Genomic DNA, 7439 nt, shown 5'->3' with positions numbered 1-7439 from the left:
TAATAAACCATACGTCTTTACACCCATTAAATTTAACAATACCGACGCTTTCTTGTCATCTGACACCCCATTTGCCTTGCAGTACACCTCTATTCGTTCGACATATGTAGTCCAATCTTCGACTTCATTGTCAAATGCGGTGATACTGCCACTCTTCGGCATTTTGGGTGTGGTTTAAAATGGCATCTCCCAATGGCTTAAAATGGCGTCTCCCGCGCTTTCCTTCCTCCCCTGCTGCTGCCGACGCCGCTCCCGACGGTTCTCATGGCAATGGCGGCGCCCTGTAGGTTTTGCGTGCTTCTCCTGCGCTGCTGCCAAAGCCGCTCTCGGCGGTCCTCATAGCAATGGCGGCGCCTCGCGGGTTTCTGCGCGTCTCTCTCTCCCTCTCTCCGACGCTGCTCGGCCCCTGAACACCGGCTGCGCCCTGTGCGCTCTGCCCTCTCTCTCTCTCCCCCGTCGATGCTGCTCGGCCCTTTGCTGTGCCGCTCGGTCGGGCTCTAGCCCGCCGTTGTCCGGGAAGGGTCTGCGCACTACCTGTTGCCAGCCCATTTCGCTGGACCACCTCGACTGGAAAGCCAAGCCTGGCTCTCGACAGCCACCCCCGCAATTCTCGAGTCTCTGCTGGATGACTGGGTGGTTGCCCATGGTCGACGCCCGAGTCTCTGGCCTTGACCTCCAATCCACTGATCTCCAGGAACGAATCCCCGGGAGGTGATGCAGAGTTGCAGGTAGGTTCGAACCTGCCTCGGCGCCAATGTTACGTCTGTGTATAAGAAGACGCAGACTGCGGTACAATAGGTGTTTACTCAACGTGGCTCAGACTGCAACTGATCTGTACAGATTACTACTCAGCGTTATATACAGTTGTGGTCACTGCCGGTACTAGAGTATACATGAGCTGTAAAAAGTAGTTCACCCCTTAAAGGTATATACATTACACGAAGACCTCTATCTGAATAGTGGAGAGACCCAGACCTCTATCTCAATATTGGAGAGGCACAGACCTCTGTCTGAATAGTGGAGAGAGGCAGACCTCTATCTGTATAGTGGAGAGCCATAGACCTCTACCTGAATAGTGGAGAGGTACTGACTATCTGAATAGTGGAGTGGCACAGATATCTATATGAATATTGGAGAGGCACAGACCTCTATCTCAACAGTGGAGAGGTACAGACCTCTGTCTGAATACTGGAGAGAGACAGAACTCTATCTGAATAGTGGAGAGGTACAGACCTCTATCTGAATACTGGAGGGAGTGTCGAAGTCTCGACTCCGAGTAAGACTCTGAAACAAACTGTACCGTCAGATAAGCAAAGCTTTATTTTACTTGCATACAAGTGTATACAAGGAGAGAGCTGCCTGGACAAAGGCTAGGCCAACATCTCTAAAGGACATCAGCAAATGCAGCATATTTATACACTCAAACAAGCAAGCGTTCCATAGATCACGTGTAATGGTATTGTATCATCTTAAACACATTAAGAGTTTAAACAAGGACAATCAAAAGATCAGCAGGACAGAAATGTCTTCAGACAAAGTTAGTTAATTATATTCTGTCAGGAGGTTTTGTTTGAATCTTGTTACCAAAAAATGATTTGCTCACTCATGTCTGATTATCATATTTATATAGTGAAGAACACAAGTTCAATATGATCATGTATAAAGAGAAACGAGATTGACCTTTAACAGAATTGTTTTCATTCTTTGGCTAGATATCATTAGCAGTGCGGTTACCCAATAGTTCTGCAATGTATTGTTCTGGCAGGTTGTGATTAACTTAATTGCAATAGGTCAGAAGATTACGTTAGTTGCTGCTGACTTGGTTTTAGTCCACAGGCGATGGTACAAAAATACATTAGATGTCAAGTATCCCATCATGCACTAGTAAGGGCAAAATCATATTTCCACATTCCCTCCTTTTGTCCTTATCAAGGACAACCTAGTCTAGCAAGATTACATTTAATCTTTCCTTCTCCATCAAATAGGTCCTTGATCTGTACCTGCATCATTACTTTAACTGGTTCTGCATAATAACTGTGGCCAACGCTTGGTCCTCTACTCTTACTCTTATCCAGGCACAATGAGCTTACTGGTCTCCCTATCCCAGATGTATTGGTGAGGACCAGGGAGGGGAGCTGTCTAGCATGGTCATACTTAGGCTGATACCATCCTTTGAGGGTGTCCAAATCGTACCCTGCCGAGGTCCAATGCCTTTGCCAGTTTTCATCTACTATAATCTTTTTGGGGCCATTTAACTCATACTTGGTAATACTCCCATTTTGGCGTAAAATCCATTCCATCATCTCTGACTCATTGAAGGGGATAGTTCTTAATGGAATTCCCCCTTTACTATGTATGGGAACATGGGCACAAACCCAACAGCTGGAAGCGCTTATCGTTGTTGCGTATGTGTATGCCATATACAAAAATGTATTTATATACAATTCGGGCATTGCAGGTATTATAAGTGTCCCAAGGAAACATAGTCCTAATGTCCAGTTCCATTTACTGATGGGGTTGGTGATTCCTTTTCCTTGTTTTCTGGAGCTCTTTTGCAGTGGGAAGCGTGGATCCATGTTGGTCTCTCTTTCACCTTTACAGCAGTATTAGTTGCTAGGAGTACTTGGTACGGACCTTCGAATCTGGGTTGGAGACCGTTCTTTCTCTTGAATACTTTTCTCTTGAATACTTTCACGTATACTTTGTCTCCTGGTTCTAGGTTATGGCACCTTCCTTCAGCTGGTTCAACCTGGGCTTGCTTGACCTGTTGGTGGAAACTGGAAATACACTTAGTTAAGGCAATGCAATTATTCAACATATGTTCATCCATCTTGTGAATGTCCATCTGCTTGGCAGTGAAGGGTGCAGAAAATGGCAGTCTCTGAGGTCGTCCCATGACGACTTCACGTGGTGACAGTCCCGTCGTTCTGTTTGTTGCTGATCGCCTTACCATCAATGCCAAGGGTAACAGTTCGACCCATTTAAGTCCTGTCTCGCTGCAGAGTTTGGAAAGTTTATTTTTCAGCATACCATTATATTTTTCTACCAGTCCCGCTGACTGTGGATGATAGCTGCAGTAGAAGTGTTGGTTGATCTGTAAAGCCTTACACATTTCTCGCGCAACTGTCCCAGTAAAATGTGATCCATTGTCACTTGAAAGTTGTGCAGGTATACCAAATCGTGGTACAATTTCTTTTAACAAACATTTTGCAACAGTAACTGCATCATTTTTTTTTTTACATGGAAAGGCTTCAATCCATCGTGAAAACACATCTACAATAACTAATACATACTTAAATCCTAAACATACTGGTAATTCAATAAAATCCATCTGTAAATGTACAAAGGGTCCTGTTGGATTTGGGTGGGAGGCAGCCTGTACCTTTTCCGTTTTACCTGGGTTCATTGTTTGGCAGGTAATGCATTGTTCACTAATTTGTTTTGTAATTGTCAATGCCTGGTGAATACCAAGTTTGTGTGATATAGTCTGCCATCCCCCCTTTGCCTGCATGTGAACATGTGGACACATCGGGCAATCCATGGGAGTATTGACTTGGGAGCCACCATGCGGCCGTCATGGTAGACCCATACTCCTTCAGGTGTTTTAAAACAAGAATCGTTCACCCAAGCTAACACTTCGTCCGGACTGGCCTGTAATTGATAGGCCAAAACGTCATCAATTGTGGGTGGGGGATTGTCTGGATCTTGATTTCTAAGAACATATGCAGACACTTGTGACTCTGTATCAGATAGAGCAGCAGCCTTAGCTGCTCGATCCGCCCTATCATTGCCCAAAGAAGCCTGGTCTTGATTGCCTGTATGTGCTTTGCATTTAATAACAGCAATTTTTGTAGGACACTGGAGAGCCTTTAAAAGGTTATCAACTTGTTCAGCATTTTTAACTGTAGATCCTGATGAAGTCAGGAATCCTCTAAGTTTCCAAATTTGACCATAATTATGAGTGACTCCAAATGCATACCGAGAGTCAATATAAATATTCACTGATTTTCCTGTAGCTAAAATACATGCTCTTGTAACGGCAAACAGTTCTGCTTGTTGTGCTGAAAAGAAAGATGGTAGTGAGCATACTTCGATAATTGAATGCTCATCGGAAATGGCATATGCACTTTTTGGCGAGCCCTTTTTGTCTCTGAGGGCTGATCCATCCACATAAAATATAAAATCGCTATTGTCCAGAGGAGTTTCTACAATGTCTATACGAGGCTTAGTGATAAGCTGAGTCACTGATTCACAATGCCTCTTGGGTATGTGATGCAATTAGCAGGTCGTCTACGTACTGTATGAGGGTTAACCCATCGGTTAAGACAATGTCCTGTAAATCATGTTTGAGGCACTGCGAAAAGATAGTTGAGCTTTCTGTATAGCCTTGTGGCAGCCTGGTCCATGTGTATTGGGTTCCTTTGAACGTGAAGGCAAACAGGAACTGGGAATCTTGGTGAATAGGAATGCTGAAGAAGGCTGAGCAGAGATCAATGACCGTATAATACCTTGAATTAGGAGGTATACTGGTCAGGATGGTGGCTGGGTTTGAGACCACCGGGTAGGCAGGGAGAACAGACTCGTTAACTGCTCTTAGGTCTTCAACCAACCCTGACTTATTCTCCACTCCTGTTGAACTGCAGCTTTTGATAGGCGTAGGACCATCTGTCCTAGATCAGAAGATTTGAATTCATGCGCCACTGCTAGTGTACAGTGTGGCTTAGAGTCTTTTACCCTGAATAATTCCCATGCTGTTTGGGTCAACAAGATTGGTGACGCTATTCCTTCTTGCCCAATTAAAATTCTTCGGATTTTAAGTGAATATTTATGATGCAGAAAGGGCTTGTAATTAATTGCCACTTCTAGATCTTCTCCCGTTTTGTCATAATAGGCTATACAGTGCAATTTATCATGCCAATGTCCCAAATTAAACTGCTTCTGGTATTCTGATACTGATCTTGTGACATACTGCCATGCTCCCACAGCCATCAGTAATTGTTTACTGAGGTTGTCATCATGATTAGTCCAACAATACAAAATAGGAGAATTGTGGACCTGCAATGGGTACATCCCGCATCTGTCAGTTGGAACATGTACCTTCAGTCCTTTTTCCGTACATGATATCACTGCTTTCATTTTACACAACAAATCTCTTCCTAATAAGTTGATGGGAACGTCTTCAGATAATAAGAATGCATGCTGTTCATGAAAGTCTTTCATCTGTACATCCAATGGAGTGGGCCATACCATAGTCTGGGTTGTTCCTGAAAGTCCTACACGCTTGACACTCTGATTGGTACAAGGTGCTCCTACTGCATATTGTTTAGTCAAGACCGAATTAGTTGCTCCAGTGTCTACCAAAAAATGGAACTTATGTTCCATTCATATTTAAATTTATAAATGGCTCTTCTTTAGAATTTAACGATACTGCAGGCAATTGTACCACAGCTTGTTGTTCCTGGGCAATGTCTGGGGTGGGCTCTAAGTAACGTCATGCTGAACAATTTGGATTTTGTCCAAACTCTTCGTTTGGGCCACTTTGATTTCCCCAGGGATTGCTAGTTGTCCAATTAGTCTGTGGACGAGTGTGAACCTGGGCTTGGGTATTTCTGTTTCCGGATAAATTTTGTGGACCCTGCCAACCCTGATTTGTTTAACTTTTTGTTGTTTATTCTGTTCCTGATTAATCTCATCCCTCTTTTTATTATGTTTACTAACTTCTATACTTCGTTCGCGTCGCCTCTCTGCTTCCTTTTTCCAATCTGAGAAGGCTGACCAATTTACTTCTTTTTTTCCTTTTCTAGTTGGGTCCCTTTTTATGAGGCATTCCTCTAGACAGGTAATTCTGTCTATGTTAAAGGTGCCATCTGGTGGAAATGGGTATTTCCCATTTCGGGTCCATCTGGACCACCTTGGCAGGTCATTGATTGAAACTTGATCGCAGTTTTGAAAAATATAACAAGCAGGGATGCCTTTCTCTGGGATTTTACTAGATTTGGCACCCTTTTTTTTTACTTAATTGGGACTTTCCTGTTGGTTAGTCTCAACTAGGTGTAATTTCTCTGGCTCGCAATAACCCGTTTCCCCTTTGCGATTTTGCAACCAAGTTGCTGTAAGAGATGAAAAGAAACACGTACTAACAATAACAAGACTAATAATAACTAACGCGACAGACCACACAGGTAAACAAATTAGGTAACTCATTAAAATCTTATACTATATACTGAACAATAGACAATTCTCAGTCTGTGTTATTCGCCACTGCAGAACTGAGTCCTTATACTTTAACGAAATCTCTGAAGGTCTCCTGCCTTCTGCCGCAAGACTCTCTCTCCGGCTTCTTAATCTCCGGGGGACCCACCCCCTACTATCTCTGAAGGTCTCCTGCCTTCTGCCGCAAGACTCTCTCTCCGGCTTCTTAATCTCCGGGGGACCCACCCCCTACTATCTCTGAAGGTCTCCTGCCTTCTGCCGCAAGACTCTCTCTCCGGCTTCTTAATCTCCGGGGGACCCACCCCCTACTATAGTCTTAACTCAATCTCCGGGGGACCCACCCCCACTGCAGTATCAAACTTCTAGCGCTTTTCCTTTTTACCCTTGGTACCTTTCTTAGTCCGGGATCACCCGACTTTACTGTGTCTTATCTGGATGGTCTATTTCAGGGCTCAGGTTTCCGAAATCGTCTCCTTTTCTGATAGACTGAAAGAGGAAATAATTACAAAAATGACAACTCAACCCTGGAAAAAATGAGTCTCAACTGATCGCAGTACTGTAGCCAATAGCAAACAGAACACACTAGTTTTCAGACTGAGAGGGAATCCCTTTGGTGGCTAATGCCGCTTATAACTGGCCAGTTAGAATTCATTCCCAGAAAGATACCGTGTCTTCATCCGTTTACTCACCGGTACAGCAAGCGATCTCGGTGGAACCTCCAAGAAATACTGTCGAAGTCTCGACTCCGAGTAAGACTCTGAAACAAACTGTACCGTCAGATAAGCAAAGCTTTATTTTACTTGCATACAAGTGTATACAAGGAGAGAGCTGCCTGGACAAAGGCTAGGCCAACATCTCTAAAGGACATCAGCAAATGCAGCATATTTATACACTCAAACAAACAAACGTTCCATAGATCACGTGTAATGGTATTGTATCATCTTAAATACATTAAGGCCTAGAAATTCAGTTGGGCGCGCCAGCCGTTAGCGCCTTAGGAGGAGTAGATCTCGAGCGCTAGGCGCTTATCGCCCGGGCGCAGCGCGATCTGTGCCTCTCCCCAACTTCAGGACACATTTAGCGCCGGCGCAAAGTCTTAGCGCGCGCCCTGCTGCGCGCGCAGATCATGACGTCATTTAATAGTGCAACGCCCTTTGTGCGCCCCAAACCGGAACTTCACTCGCGCCGGCCCATTGTGCGCCGGGCGGCCCTAACGACTGTGAAGT

The 7439-nt window shown here is 44.4% G+C and overlaps 1 long non-coding RNA gene across 1 annotated transcript; it reads right to left on the bottom strand.

The window, feature by feature from the left end:
* Nucleotides 1-1297: 1297 nt before the first annotated feature.
* Nucleotides 1298-7098, bottom strand: LOC147080926 (uncharacterized). Its single transcript, XR_015076962.1, has 3 exons — nt 6903-7098; nt 6605-6699; nt 1298-2777 (listed from the first exon to the last, which is right to left on the bottom strand). It is a non-coding gene; the product is annotated as an uncharacterized LOC147080926 (long non-coding RNA).
* Nucleotides 7099-7439: the final 341 nt, after the last annotated feature.

This window comes from Somniosus microcephalus, unplaced genomic scaffold (assembly GCF_052327205.1).
Source record: "Somniosus microcephalus isolate GS21.2 unplaced genomic scaffold, FLI_Smic_1.0 scaffold979, whole genome shotgun sequence".
Classification (NCBI taxonomy): domain Eukaryota; kingdom Metazoa; phylum Chordata; class Chondrichthyes; order Squaliformes; family Somniosidae; genus Somniosus; species Somniosus microcephalus.
The sequence above is the reverse complement of the archived record's forward strand: the minus strand, read 5'-3'. Positions and strand labels throughout refer to the sequence as shown.